Source organism: Rhinoderma darwinii, chromosome 4, assembly GCF_050947455.1.
Source record: "Rhinoderma darwinii isolate aRhiDar2 chromosome 4, aRhiDar2.hap1, whole genome shotgun sequence".
NCBI classification, from domain to species: Eukaryota; Metazoa; Chordata; class Amphibia; order Anura; family Rhinodermatidae; genus Rhinoderma; species Rhinoderma darwinii.
The window spans coordinates 344,841,801-344,857,261 of record NC_134690.1 but is presented as its reverse complement, the minus strand read 5'-3'; the positions used below and the strand labels follow the sequence as shown (position 1 = coordinate 344,857,261).

General features: G+C 41.1%; 1 long non-coding RNA gene across 1 annotated transcript in view; it reads left to right on the top strand.

Annotated features, from left to right (window-relative positions):
- The window catches only part of LOC142760020 (uncharacterized), a 521,651-nt gene that overhangs the window by 34,704 nt on the left and 471,486 nt on the right, over positions 1 to 15,461 (top strand). The window contains exon 2 of the long non-coding RNA XR_012883232.1: positions 7,226 to 7,350. This is a non-coding gene — a long non-coding RNA (uncharacterized LOC142760020). The remainder of the gene's footprint in view (positions 1 to 7,225; positions 7,351 to 15,461) is intronic.

The following is a 15,461-nucleotide window of genomic DNA, read 5'->3' as shown; positions in this document are numbered from 1 at the left end:
TAGGATGCGCCATTGCCTTGTACTACTTGGGACACACCGTGCAGTGAGGTGTATTCTGCCCAGCATGCCAGTACAAGGCAACGGTGCATCTGCAAGAGTTGGGGGAGGCTGCTAGTGATGTAGAACAGCGAGGGGGGTGTCAGTCAAAATCTGGGGGGTGACATTTCAATTTTCACCTCAGGAAGCAGAAAAGCTAGAATCGGCCCTGTGGACAGTGGTGAACACAAGCACCAACATTACAACAACTGCTGCCTCCTGGTGTTTAAAACCACATCCTTCCGAGATTTATTGCTGTGTACTCTACAATGAGGAGTTATAGGGTTAAAAGTGTGAGCATCAGGTTATGGTTAATTTAAGCCACAGATAGGAGGAGCTTTGTAAAAGGGGCATGGCTTAGTGGGCCATGGATGGAGCTTAGTGGTGGAGGGGGCATCTCCGGTATAGATGCCTATGTACTGCCAGCATCCTGCATGCCAGTACCCAGGAATCAGCAGTCTACAAAAGAAAGCAGGTAAATATAGCAATGTGAGTGAAGTGTTTGATTTGATTTTTGTAGTTTGACCGATTGATGTAGTGTTAACAGTGTATGTCAATTGTATGAGTGAAATATTCAATTTGTGCGTTTTGTGGCTTCTAATGTATTGGTGGCATTTGTGTGCATGTTTTCAAGAGAGTAAGAGTGGTATATGTCAAGTGTGTAAGTGTTATGTGAGGTATGTGTTTAGGATTTGTGTGGTGTTTGTGTGTGGTATGTGTCTAGTTTGTAGTACGTGTCTAATATGTGAGTGGTGTGTGCAGCATCTGTGCCAGGTGTGAGTAGTGCATTTTCAACGTGTCCTTTGGTGTTGGTAGACAACGTGCGGCATATGTCTTAGGTGTGAGTGGAGGATCTATCCTAGGTGTCAGTGGTGTACGTGCGCATGTGTCCTAGGTGTGAGTGGTGCATGAGCGGCATATAAGCTAGGTGTAAGTGGGGGATGTTCTAGTAGTGTGTGTGCATGTGTCCTTAGGTGTGAGTGGTGTGCATGTGTCCTTAGGTGTGCGTGGTGTGTGTGCGCATGTGTCCTAGCTGTGAGTGGTACGAATGCAGCATTTGTCCAGCGTGTGTGTGTGTGTGTGTGTGTGTGTGTGTGTGTGTGTGTGTGTGTTCAAGGGCGGATTATAATAGGGGCAATCTGGGCAAGTGCCCGGGGCCCGAGGCTTGAGGGGTGCAGATTTAAAAATGGGGTGGCTTATTTCTAATATAGAAGGCCCTCCAAAGCCACTTTAATACTGAACTGGTCCCTAAAAAAAATAGGTTCTGGGAATTTTCTTGAAAATGAGAGAAATTGTGGCTAAGCTTATAAGCCTTGTAACCTCCTAGGAAAATGAAAGGATATTCAAAAAACTATGCCAACATAAAGTCGACATATGGGAAATGTAAACTAGTAACTATTTTGTGTGGTATTACTATCTGTCTTACAAGCAGATACACTTAAATTTAGAAAAATGCAAATTTTCAAAAATGTTGTTGTTTTTCACAAATACTGAATTTATTGACCAAATTTTTCCTCTAATATAAAGTACAATAAGTCACGAGAAAACAATCTCAAAATCGCTTAGATAAGTAAAACCATTGCAAAGTTATTACCACATAAAGTAACCCGTCCGATTTGAAAAAATCGTCTGTGTGCATAAGGCCAAAACAGGCTGTATAATGAAGGTTAACAAAATGTTTTTGTTTTGTAAAAGTAGTAAATAATAAAAATAGCTAACTATACAAATTTGCTATTGCTATAATCCTATTGACAAGAAGAATAAAGTTGACATGTAATTTTTACTGCATGGTGAACGCCATAAAACATCAAACCTAAAAAAAAATTGGGAAATTGCTGGTTTTATTTTCCATTAAACGTAAAAAAATGTTTTAACAATTTTCTCTGTACATTATATGGTACATTAAATGGTGGTATTAAAAATGAAAACTTGTCCCACAAAAAATCCCAAATAACCCATAAAGCTGTATCGAAAAATTAAAAAGTTATGGCTCTTGGAAGACAAGGAGGGGAAAACCGAAAATGAAAAATTGCCTGGTCATTAAAGGGTTAATCTGCTTAACTCCGTTAATGAGCATATGCCACAGATTATGGCTGGTGTGGAATGTTTAGGTACCTTAGGATAAACTAACAAAGCTGTAGGGAAATGCGGTTTTAAATGGAGGTACATTTCAGACCATGTTACAAGTTAGGTTTTCCCAATATTTTTACTAGGAAGGAACACCTAAAAATTATTCCCATCATGAGAACTAAGGAACCTCTACCAATGACCCACTTTCTAGCAGAAAACAATACATCTACCAGTAATTTTCTGTAAGGCTAAGTTCACACTACCATTTCTATCAGTTTACCTCTCTTCCGTCAGAGGAAGAGAGGATCGATACATTAAACGGAAAAGCAACGGTTCCATTAGAATTACCATTGAAATCAATGGTAATTATTTTGTATCCGTTGCTTTCCGTTTGTTTCCGCTCGCTAGGTTTCCGTTTTTTGAACGGAAACAAAAGTGCGGTCGGCAAAACTTTTGGTTTCCGTAAAAAAAACAAAAAACTGAAACCTACCGAATGGAGACAAACGGAAAGCAACTGATACAAAAGAATTACCATTGAAATCAATGGTTATTCTAGCGGAACAGTTGCTTTCCATTTAATGTATCGATCCTCTCTTCCTCTGACGGAAGAGGGGTAAACTGATAGTAACGCCAGTGTGAAAGAAGCCTAAGTTTGCTGGGCTGTTTATGTAAGGTCCATAGGCTTCAATGGAGAAGCCTGCATCCTCTCCATTTAATGTACACCTTGATGCCACCGCCAGCCTAAGGCTTAGCTTGTGGGACCCACTTTTCAGAGGTGGGACCCACTTACATTATACAGTGATGTCACATTTCAGTGATAATGGACACAATGATGTCATAGTACAGTGATAATGACCACAGTGAAGACACAACACAAGGATAATGCATATAGTAATGTCACAGTACAGGGATCTTGCCCACAAGTATGTTGCAGTACAGGAATAATGCACAAAATGATGTCACAGTGCAGCGATAATGACCACAGTGCTGTCACAAGACAAGGATAATGCACGAAGTAATTTCACAGTACAGGGATAATGCCCACAGGTATGTCACCGTACAGGAATAATACACACAATGATGCCACAGTACAAGGATAATGCATATAGTGATGTCACAGTACAAGGATAATGCATATAGTGATGTCACAGTACAGTGATGAAATACTGCTATGTACTTTGTGTCAGATTGGCAATTGGGCCGCATCAGACACTAGGGCCCAGGTGCAACTACAACCTCTGCATTCCCTGTAGTTTATGCCCCTGGCTGTGCAATATTGAACAGTCAAGGAAACTTTTGAGAACCTCATGAGGGCTATATAATGCCATATTCTCATCCTAATGTTGCACACGGTTGGACTATGCTTGGTCACTTTGATTAATTGATTCAAGATACTTAAAAACATCTTAAAAATGCTTAGTGCTAATTAAAAGCATGTTCTTTTGGTTACACATTTAGGTGCTCAATTATAGACAATAATGCCAAAATTAGAGAGGTAGCTTGTAGCAACTGTCCAGGTCCGTCTTTTAAATTTCTAACCTGCAAAAAGAACTTTGGTGACTTCTCAAGCCGTAATTTTAAACCATGATTTTCAGGCTCAAATCAGGATTGACAAGCCTGATAAAGCTGCATACATGTTGGAATAAATGGTTTTATATTTTTAAGGCTATAAACCTGCGCATCTAAATACACATTTCACCGGGGTGAAAGAGACAAATTAGCATAGTTTGGCTACTAAGCGATAAATCCCTTGTTTTTGGGATTAATAATAAAGTAGTACTTCATTATGACATTGAAGACTCCCTCATAATGGCACTTATATTTTGGTGTTACATTTGTCCCATCACTTCTACCTAGTGTGTCTTATTAATCATTGGAAAAATAGGAGTTATGCTTTAATGTAAAGCTATGTCCTTCGGAATGGCAGAAAGCTTTCCACCAGAAGGAAGAAAATGGTCTCTATAGTGCCACCTAGAGCTTCCGAGAGTCCTTAGAAATGAAAAACATTGGAACGTTTATTAGAACTGTGGGACAAATGTGCCACCTATTGGAAGCAAAGTGGAAGTGCCTTTTAAAGTACAGTAATGTTACACAGTGAAGGGAGTATATTCTTCTAAACATTCATGATTAATAAAACTTTCTACCTGTAGTAGACTAAACATACATTCATAAAGTATATATTACTTGTGCTTAAATTGTTCAAGTTGCCACTTAGAGCAAAAATAAAATAGTTTCCCACTGAAATCCTCTTCGGTACTGCTAGCCAAGTATAGGCACAAATATGTTGACATTGTTGCTCAGTGATAAAGACATGCCATGAAGGTGACAATGCCCAACCAGCACGCTCTTTTAGAGATCCAGCATGGTCACCTGGTGGGGTTATGTGCCTTCAGTACTGTCTGCTTCCAAGGAGAGATTGCGGTCATTTAATGTGGCAGCAGTTTTGAAGCTGGTGGAACACATATAATAGCTCTAGTGTAACCATAAAACAAGGATATTTTAAATGGTCAGAATTCTTATTTTCTTAGAATTTTTATTCGAAATTGTATTAACTTTTATAGAACTTTTCCAAAACTTGGCAATACCCTGAAAAGTTCTAGTTCATCACAGTTATATTGTGATATTTAGGTTAAAATTTTTTTCTATCTCAGGTAAATTAAGGAACACCGTACTTTTGTGTAACCTATTCTCACCATTCCTCCTTTTAAAATATAGGTAATATGTTGAATATTTTAGCAAATACTTAGTTAAAATTATCTTGTGCTGCTTTTTAAATTCCACAGTGCTTTTTTTTCTATAATTCAGAATTCAGCTGGATCCACTGCCAAAGAGCAGTGAATTGAGGGAGCCGTTTTAGCTAAGCTGTTAAAGGGGATGTACGATTATGGTATATGGACATGATAAAGGAAATTTTCTTTCACTTGCTTCACCTTCTATTAAGGAGTGCACATGTTAAACCCCACACTCCTCTAACACAAATAACCACACAGCAACAATATTATGGCAAATAAATTTATGGCACTAGCCACTCTTTATTTAAAACATTATACAGCTCAATTGGGTGAACCCAACCAATTGCGGCACCTCACGTGATGGGCCGGGGCCCGCCTGCCCCGGCCCTCCCAAGGACTAGGAGCCAGCGTTGTACGCGCACCTCCACTGGCTCCCCCTGAGCAACCGCTGGCTACCATGACCAACCTTCGTAGTTGCCCAAGTCCGTCTGGACCGGGGACCAGCCGTGTAGCTTGTGTCCTCCCACAGACGAGCAACCCTGCCGTGTAGCTCGTGGTTATCTCACCGTGGCCCATAGCTACCGACTCCATGTGTGTGTGAAGTGCCGCAATCCCGCCTTACAACACAGAACATTACAACAAAACTTATAATAAGGGCTGGGTGGGTCTTGCTTTTCCCTGTAAACCGAAACAAAATTAGCCTGCTCTCCTTCACATTACCTGCCTTAAAGAGGCTCTGTCACCAGATTTTGCAACCCCTATCTGCTATTGCAGCAGATCGGCGCTGCAATGTAGATTTACAGTAACGTTTTTATTTTTTAAAAACGAGCATTTTTGGCCAAGTTATGACCATTTTTGTATTTATGCAAATGAGGCTTGCAAAAGTCCAAGTGGGCGTGTATTATGTGCGTACATCGGGGCGTTTTTACTACTTTTACTAGCTGGGCGTTCTGACGAGAAGTATCATCCACTTCTCTTCAGAACGCCCAGCTTCTGACAGTGCAGACACAGCCGTGTTCTCAAGAGATCACGCTGTGTCGTCACTCACAGGTCCTGCATCGTGTCGGACGAGCGAGGACACATCGGCACCAGAGGCTACAGTTGATTCTGCAGCAGCATCAGCGTTTGCAGGTAAGTCGATGTAGCTACTTACCTGCAAACACTGATGCTGCTGCAGAATCAACTGTAGCCTCTGGTGCCGATGTGGCCGACACGATGCAGGACCTGGGGCAGGAAGTGAGTGATGTCACAGATCTGCACTGCCAGAAGCTGGGCATTCTGAAGAGAAGTGAATGATACTTCTCGTCAGAACGCCCAGCTAGTAAAAGTAGTAAAAACGTCCCGATGTACGCACATAATACACGCCCACTTGGACTTTTGCAAGCCTCATTTGCATAAATACAAAAATGGTCATAAATTGGCCAAAAATGCTCGTTTTTTAAAAATAAAAACGTTACTGTAATCTACATTGCAGCGCCTATCTGCTGCAATAGCAGATAGGGGTTGCAAAATCTGGTGACAGAGCCTCTTTAAATCCCCCTACACTAATCCCCTTACCCAATTAACTTTACTCCCTCCCTAATTTCCTTACCCAATTGCCTTACACCTACCTTCATGTCCAACCATCCCCTATTGTTCCTTTACCTCCCCCTTAGACTACCTGACACCGCAAGCCATGTGGCCAGCTCCATTTTGGACAAAGCAATAAAAAAACAAAAACCTTTAAGCTGCATTATCCCTATTCCTACCAAACTATCTAAGGTTCCCCACTACAACCCTTTCCTTCCTGGGGGCCACATGGCCCTCCTTATGGTTCCTTATGGGCATTTTGCCCATTCGTCACTCTTAGTCAGTGCAGAGAGCCATTGCAAAAAAGGTCTTTCGCTCTGGTGAATGTGGCACAACCCTGTATTTATAAGTTGTCTCTTCCAATGAATGGGGGATCATTTACAACACAATTCTATAAAGATGCAACATCAGCAGGGAGAATTTGAAGATGCTGGGTGCTGAAATGTTGTTCAAAAAGAAAGTTTTCATTTAAATCATCGATGGATTTTTCTGTCTTTTGTTTATGCATATATGGGTGCATATTGAAAAGCAGGGGAGCCTGTAACAAAAATCAATGTGGTTCACACTCCTGGTGATGTATGCCTTTTATCCCCCATTCTGCGATATGAGAGGAGAGTATCACAATGCAAGTAGAGAAAAAAGCCGCACTCACCCAGTCTGACGTAGAAAATTCTTTATTGCTAGTAAAAAAAAGTGAGTGTGGGGGGGGGGGGGGGCTGGACTAAGACTGTGTCCAGCAACAGCCGTTTTGTATACAACGCTTTCTTGAGAGGAGAGTATGGCACTTGTTTATACCTTTTATTTCTCATTCCTTGCAGGAAAGAAGGTCTTTGAGCTGGACCCTTCTTCCCTTGTGGTGCTTGTGAAGAGGAGTTAACATCGCCTATGACGAAAGGGACTGGGACAACATGAACATTGCCCATCATCAATGGACTCCTATACGGTATATAAACCTTAGCTTGACCCTATATAATCACATACACACAGCTTCTATACATATTCAAGTCTCCGTGTCTAGGACTGAGTTGTACAACCTGCATTGCTGTTCTTTGTGACCTTCGCAATGGCTTCGCAACCCTTTCCAGACTGACAGAATTCAATGACTTTATTTTGCATCTGTATTTGAATCTCTTGAATCTTTTGAGACTTCTCGTCTGCATCACATTGCCAGACCAGTTCTGTTTAAGTGATGTTTAGATTCGACAAGTCTGACAGTACGGGCCAGTTCACACAAACTTCTTTAGTGCTGATTTTGACGTGAAAAACGCGTCTGAATCAGCGGCAAAAAAGGGTTGAAATTTCCCCCCATTGATTTCAATGGGAGGCAGAGGCGTTTTTCTTCCTGGGTGGCTTTAGCCCGCTAACGGGGAAAAAAGCGACATGTCCTTTCCTGCCGCGGTATCCACCTCTGACCTCCCAATGAATCAATAGGATTATTAGTTTCGATGGCTGTGAGTGAAAAACCTTGTGGAAGAACAGTGCAAGCAGTTCAAAATCTGCCTAAAAATTTCTGAAAGACTTCTTCTGAGGCAGATTTTTTCTGCCTGCAAAAACCTCTGTGTGAACAGAGCCTAATCATGCCTCGGTGTGGCTAGTGAAATTGAACCAATTGAATTTTGTAAAATGGTTGATTTAATAATTAAGGGGGGGGGGATTACTTTTTCACAAAGGTCCAGGTAGGGCTGAACGGCATTTTTCCTTCAATAAATTCAATCATCATTTAAAAACATCATTTTGTGTTTACTTGGATAATCTTTTTCTAAAATTATACGATTAAAAGTACCGTATTTTTCGGACCATAAGACGCACCCAGGTTTTATACAACAGAAAATAGAGAAAAAATTATTTTGTTAAAAAATAATTTATTCTGTTTCACCACATTCTGAGAGCCAACATTTTTTAATATTTTTTTCATCGATTGAGCGGTGTGAGTGCTTATTTTTTGCTGGACGAGCTGTAGTTTTATTGTCACCATTTTTTGGTACATACGATTTCTTTTTATTTTTTTTATTTTATATTTTAAGCACTAAGGTGACCAAAAAACTATTTTGATGTTTTACATTTTTAAACTCACCGTGCGAGTTAAATAATGGAATATTGTAATAGATCAGACTTTTACGGACGCAGCGATACTAAATTTATTTTATTTTTTACATTGTGCTTGGGGAAAAATGGGAAAAGGTTTTTTGTTTTTTTTTAACTTTACATTTTTTTACACTCCTGAAAATGTATCTAACATTTTTTATTTTTATTTTTTACACAGTTTATTAGTTCCCCTAGGGGACTTGAACCAGCGGCTACTTGGTTACATGTGGAGTACGCGGTTTCCCTAACTCCTATAGTAGTGAATGGCCGTTACGGAAGCAGCGTAGCATGTGAGCTACGCTGTTTCTGTAACTACTGTTCAGTTATATGGGAGTTAGGGAAACCGCGTAGCTCAGTGAGTTACGCTGTTTCTGTAACTGCACATGTAATCAAGTGGCCGAGAGAGCACAGAAAGCTAGAACGGAGTTTAGGGGGCCCCGTTCTAGAGATAGATGTGGGACCTGCATCTATCTGACATTTATGACATATCCTGTGGATATGTCATAAATGTCCTTCATAGAAATACCCCTATAAATGCCGCGGTCGCTATTGACCACGGCATTTAACTAGTTAAAGGGGTTTGCCATAAAACACATTTATCCCCCTATCCACAGGATAGGGGCTACATGTGAGATCGCTGGGGGTCCCACTGCTGGGACCCCCAGTGATAAGTAAAAAAGGGGACCGAAAGTCACCCAGAGCGCTTCATGAGAAGCCTGGACTTCCTGGTTCTGTGTCCGGTTTATCTGTTCCGCAGCTCCATAGAGATCAATGGAGAGCCGCTCGCGCATGCGCAGAAGAATCCCATTGATCTCTATGAAGCTGCCGGACACAGAATGTGGAAGTCACAGCTTCTCATGCAGCGCTCTTGGTAACTTTCAGTCCCCGTTCTCCTTATCGATCACACATGTATCCCCCATCCTGTGGATAGGGAATTCATGTGTTTTATGGCACAAGCCCTTTAAACTGCCAGGAACAGCGAAATTACTGTTCCTGGCTGTTATAGCAGCGTGTCAGAAGCTGACACCTGCAGTGTATGGAGCGGGCTCAGTGCGTGAGCCCGCTCCATACATCATCCCCCTCCAGCTCCATGATGTGCCGGCACGTCATGCGTCGGGAAGGGGTTAAGTAATGAAGCGGTTATGGGGCCCGGCAATGCCGGGTTCCTTGACTGCGGACTATAAGACGCAGGGACTTTTTAGCAAGATTTATTCTTGCTAAAAACTGCGTCTTTTAGTCCGAAAAATACTAGTTTGATCTGAAATATTTAAGTGTTACAAATATGCAAAAATATAAGAAAATGGAAATATGTATAACGTATTGGTTAGCTTTTATAAATATTTTGGGGAAATGTAAAAATAAAGCAGCAATTCCTCCATTTTGTTTCCCCCCCCCCCCCCCGTACTGTCTAAATAAAAAGTGAACGTTTATTCTATGGGTCGGTACAAATACATTAATACCAAATCATTATAGTTTTCTATTTTTGGTTTCAGTACTTTTTATAGAAAAAAGTAATTTTTGTGTCGCCGCATTCAGAGTACCATAACTTTTTTTTCATTTTTCAGTTGCCGTATGAGGGCTTGTTTTCTGCAGAATTGGTTGTAGTTTCTATTGGTACCATATTAGGGTACATTTAACTTCTGGACTAATTTTTGTAAAATTTTTATTTGGGGGGGGGGGGTGAAAAGCAGCCAGAACATACACCATTTATTCTTTTCTTTGTTATGCCGTGCGCCACATAGTATATATAATATGTTAATTTTATTTTACAGGTTGTTATGACTGCAGCGTTACAGAAACTTTTTTTTTATACTTTTTTTTTATTTTTCATACTTTTATCGTCAACTATTTTTAAAGAATAAATTTTTTTTTAAAGGGTCATTCCCAATTCAGACATTTATGTAATATCCACATGATATGCCATTAATGTCTGATAGATGCGGGTTCCAACTCTAGGACCCACACCTATACAGAGGTCACTCGAGTCCCGTTTTCAAAATAGGTGCAGGTCCTGCATCTATTAGACATGTCTGGCATATCCTTTAATGAACAGATGGGTCAGTGTTCCGCTGACAGGTACTTTATTAGACCATGCCTTTTTTGGCAGACCTCGGGGCCTTTGTTAGACCTCCAGCTGCTATGGTAATCCATCAGTGCATCGCCCCTTCCCGCTGAGTTATCTCCAATCCCAGTAGTTGCGTCAGGGGCAGGGCTGTGTATAACAGCTGCACTGCTGCCACTGATCTCGTGGGTACAGTGGCATTACCCACGAGATCATTGTGATGGATATATCTGTCACAGACTATCAAGCAACAGTTCTATGGGTAGGATATATACAATGTCTCTATTTTTTTCTAATGACAGAGCAATATGAAGGTTCTAAGTTACAATTCTAAAGAATGTGTTGCCTTGTAACTTTGTAGTTTTGCCATCAAGGTCCTTTGAGGACATGCTAGATATTTCAGGGGACTTCCAAAATGTATTTTAGGAATTGGTGTAATAAGGGAATTTTTATGGGTTGTATGTTTTAGTTTGGTACACACCATATTCCCACTGTCAAATTTTATCTGATGGGAAACAATGAAGAAATGTACTACATTCTTTGGAAGTGGAGACTATTTCTAAACAAATCATATAATAATTTATATCATCAAGCATTCAAGTATCTGGGAAACCACTTTGTTAATAACATGGTACATAATTAATCATTAATTGCAAATAATCTAATCCATGGACGGCAAATAAAATGGAAGTTTTTTATCTAAGTCTACTGGCACTAGAACTGGCGAAAAGTATTTATCATAAGAATAAAACAAAATAACTTCCACATCAACTGGCTTTAGTTTATTATTGTAGTTATTAATTAAAAATTATTACATTTTATATTTCAAAATTATATTGACAACATTCGAAACCTTATAAAGATAGCAATATTATGATGTCACAAAGGAATCCCTCCCCATAAAGAGAAAAACACCCACAATTATTCGGGGGTCATGTTTTGCATTTCACTTGGATAAATAGCTGAAAAACAATGGTGACTGTCCTGTAGCCAACAGAGGATGGTGTGGACCCACTGTATTGCCAATGGATTTGGCTTAGGGATAAACTGGGGAGCGGAGTCTCAGGGATAGCTAGGTTTTCACCCTCTAACCTCCATAATAATATGTGGACTCAGCTTCTAATATTCCAAGGCTGCTACCCTCAGTGTAGTCTTCGGTGGCAATAGCCACATGGACAGAGGAGCTACAATAAGAGCCGTGCTTTGCCTTTTTGGTGCCTAGGGAAAGGGTTAATGATGGGGAATCCCCTACACTTCAGATAAATCACCAATGTTGTGAGAATTCTACAGTACAGCATAGGCAAAGAATAAAATATATAAATGGCATAAAATGTTTTCCATTCACTGTGCTCTGTAAAAATAAAATAAAACCGTGAATATATAATCAAATGAACAGTGTAGGTGCCTCCAATTACTCAACCAGTCCCGGGGCTACACAGCCTGGACTGAGGGTCAGCTTGTTTCAGGGAAAACCAGCTGCCAGGTTTCCTGGCAAGTCACTAGTTAAGGATTTGTGGGGGTGACTCCAAGCTGTCTGTTTGGTCTACTAATTTCATGAACACATGATCTGCTTAGAAACCTGGCCCCAGCAGACAGTATCAAACATGATCGGCTTAGATACAGGTCCCCAGCAGACAGTATTGCACATGAGCGGTTTAATTACAGGGTCCTAGTAGACCGTATCACACATAATAGGCTAAGATACAGGGCCCTAGCAGATAGAATTACACATAATAGGCTTAGATACAGGCACCCTGCAGTATCCACCATATACTTACCCAGTCACTGCTCCAGAGTCTTGTCTTCTTTACCTCCAGGCGCAGCACTGGGTCTTGAAGCCATTCAGCTTTAGGACGCTGTCGCTGGATGGCGTCAGGAACCTGCGCTGCACCTGGAGGTGAAGTGCACCTAACTCAGAAACGGTGACTGGGATAGGTATATGGAGTATATAGCGATCCTGACTGAGTTGATGGTGGCAAGCCCGGGGCACAGGTCCTGTCCAAAGGACAGCCCTGATAACAGCAGACAAGATACAGCAAGCTAGTCTATAGAACCTAATTGCTCAGGCAAAGAGCAAAGGGGAGGGTACCTTAAAGGGAGTCTGTCACCACAAATTGGCCTATCAAAACAGCAGCACAGTAATACTGTGTAGCCACATCTGAATATAACGTTGTTCTCATTTCTCAGATGAATGTCTCCGTTGCATCGATAATTACTTTACTCTTCATACATAAATTAGCTTTTTGGAGCAACGTGGGCGTCACCATTGCTCCAAACAGCTCTACGTTCTGTCCCCAGTCTGTCCCTCCCTCCCTTTTTCCTTTGATTGACAGGGCCAGGCAGTGTATAAGACGTGATTATGCCTTGCCCCGTATTCTCCTGAACGCACCCACGCCTCGGATTCAGAATCGGGGAATTGGCAGTGAAGGAGAGTGGTGACGGAAGGCCGCCAGCACCATAGACTGGGTGAAAGGCATGACGCCAGCCAGATGACACTGGAAACCGGTAAGTAGACGACATGCGAGAGAGGATGCAGCGCCCGTTACATGAACAAAATGGGGCAGATTTACTGTTGGTGTTGCACCTTCATTTTGGTGCAAATGATTTTAGACAAATTTATCAATGAAATGCGCTAAAAAGAACCGATGTTTGTGACTTTTCTGACAAGGGGTCTGGTTTAGTAGAAAAGGTGAGTGGCTTAAGATTTGCCAAAATTTTATCGCAAAAAAAAGTAGCCTAAAGTAAGCCAACCAAGAGGTGGCGTAAAATTAGACAGAAGTGTCTACAGATGTGCCAAATTTATCATCCAGCATGAGCAACTGTGATAAATTTGGCTCATCTAGGCTAATTCTATGCTGCCTAAATTTAAGGCAGTATTAGTAAATCTGCTCACAGTATTCTTTAACCAAGTCAAATTCAAAGAATACTGTGTGTCTTTTAGATAATGGAAAGCATCATAGGTTTTAAGTCCATACAGAGCTTTTAGGCTAAAATCAGGGATCCCTTAGACTCTGCATGCCAGTTTAACCAGCCCCCAACCAGTTGTGGCCATAGGTTGGGTTCCCAAAGTGCAAATTTGCTGCAGATTTTGCATGTGTTTTTGTTTTTTTAAGCCAAAATGCAGCGGCATATTACTAACTTTATTTCTTTTGTTTTGCAGGTTCCACTGGACTGTTTGGACTATGTTGTAGATTCGTTGACTACTTCGATCTACTTTTTTTTTTTTTCGTTCATTTTTTTTTAAAACTAAAATTGTGAAAGAGGGTTGTGTGGGGGAGTTTTTTATTTCAATTAGAAAATATTTTCTTACGTCTTTGTTTTTGAATACTTTATTAGCGCTTTAGTAATGGCAGTTGTCAGCACTAACCCCCATTATTAACCCACTGCCACCGTCGGTATTGGGAAGAGCCAGGGAAAAACCAGTACCCGACCATCTGTAGTGGTGGTCGGGCACTGTGGTGGCTGCAGGCTGGTATTACTAGACTTGGAAGGGCCAAGAACATTGGCCTTTCCCACCCTGTTAATATTAGGCTGCGGCTGTTTTATTGTATTTGGTTGGTTATGAAAATGGGGAGGACCCCAGTTCGTTAATTTATATATATTTTTTTAAATCAATAAATAATTTACGAAAACAATGTGGGGTCCCCCCCCATGTTCATAATTAGCCAAATACAATAAAACAGCCGCAGCCTGGCATTACCAGGGTGGGAAAGGCCACCGTTTTTGGCCCCTCCCCAGCCTAATAATACCAGCCTGCGTTCGCCCCAGTGTCCGAACATCAACGCAGATGGTCGGGTACTGGATCATATCCAGCTCTTCCCAATACCCCTGGTGGCGGTGGGTACAGGGGTAATAATGGGGGGTTAGTACTAGCCTTTTTACTGGCTAACACTAAGCCCTGCATTAGTAATGGGTGTCGTCAAACAGACTGCCATTACAAAGGCGCTCATAAAGTATTAAAAACAGCCATAATTCCCTGTTCACACAGAGCTTTCGGGCGCTGATTTTGATGCGGAAACTGCGTTGGAATCGGCACCATAAAACCTCAGAAATCGGCCCGCATTGATTTTCATGGCGTTTTTGCCCATGGTTCTTGCATTAGCTTTAATAGCCGCGGGCGAAAACTGCCGCTAAAAAAGTGTAGGCAGTTTAAAATCTGCTTTGAAATTCCTGAAGGAATTCTGAGGCAGATATTTTCTTTCTGCCTGCAAAAAACAGTGTGTCAACAGGGCCTAAGGGTGTATTCACACAGTGCAGTTTTGCAGAGTTTTTCCCACGCGGCCGAAAACCACATAAAAAAAAAGCATGCGTTTTTACCACAATTTTTTTTTTTATGCGGTTTTCAGCCACGTGGTGAACACCCTACAAAAATTATTTTTTGATTGAAATAAAAACTCTTCCACAGAACGTAGCTCATCGAAGTAGTAAAACGTATCTACGACGCAGTCCAAACGGTCAAGCAGAACCTGCAAAACAAAAAAATAAAGTTAATATGAAAAACAAAAATCCTCGCCTCCCCTCCAGCAGACGTCTGTCTTCTCCCCTGCACCGCAATATAAACTAGAGGCCAATGAAAAATAATTCCCTTAGGGCATGTTCACACTGCGCTAAAAAAAAAAAAAGACTTGTAGATGTGTCAAATACACTAGCATTTCTTGTGAAGCGCCTTTTTAAAATATAGGCCTTTTTTTACATGTTTTTTTGCGTGTCTTTTGACACGTTCTGCGTGTGCTTTTAGAAAGTTTTTGGGCGTGTAATTAGGACTCCCATTCACTATGGGAACATTTGGCATGTTTTAGGTGCCAAAAAATTGACCCGACGCTTATTTTTTTTCCGCAACGTGTTTACGTTTTAAACGCTTACGTAGAAAAGAGCGTTGTATGTACTAACAGTGCGCTTTCCCATTG